Below are 353 nucleotides of genomic sequence, written 5' to 3'. Positions count from 1 at the left end.
CAGCCTACAACCCTATAACCTACAGCCCTACACCCCAACAGCATGCAGGCATAATCTCTATGGCCTGGGCAGGGACAACCTACAGCCCTACAGCCACGGACTTCAGGATCTTAAACATTCCTAAGTCCAAAATGGCACCCTACCCCCTATATAGGGCACTACATTTGACCAGGGCCCATAGGGTAGTGCACTACATTTGACCAGGACCCATAGGGTAGTGCACTACATTTGACCAGGGCCATATGGGGCTCCATACAGGGAATAGGATGGCATTTGGGATACAGTCTTAACAAGTTGATCAGTAACCTGACTGTAAAACAACTCCCCTCACAAAAATAGGGTTTTACGGCCCC

The sequence above is a fragment of the Salvelinus fontinalis genome, unplaced genomic scaffold, assembly GCF_029448725.1.
Source record: "Salvelinus fontinalis isolate EN_2023a unplaced genomic scaffold, ASM2944872v1 scaffold_0100, whole genome shotgun sequence".
Taxonomy (NCBI): Eukaryota; Metazoa; Chordata; class Actinopteri; order Salmoniformes; family Salmonidae; genus Salvelinus; species Salvelinus fontinalis.
Note: the sequence above shows the minus strand (reverse complement) of the source record.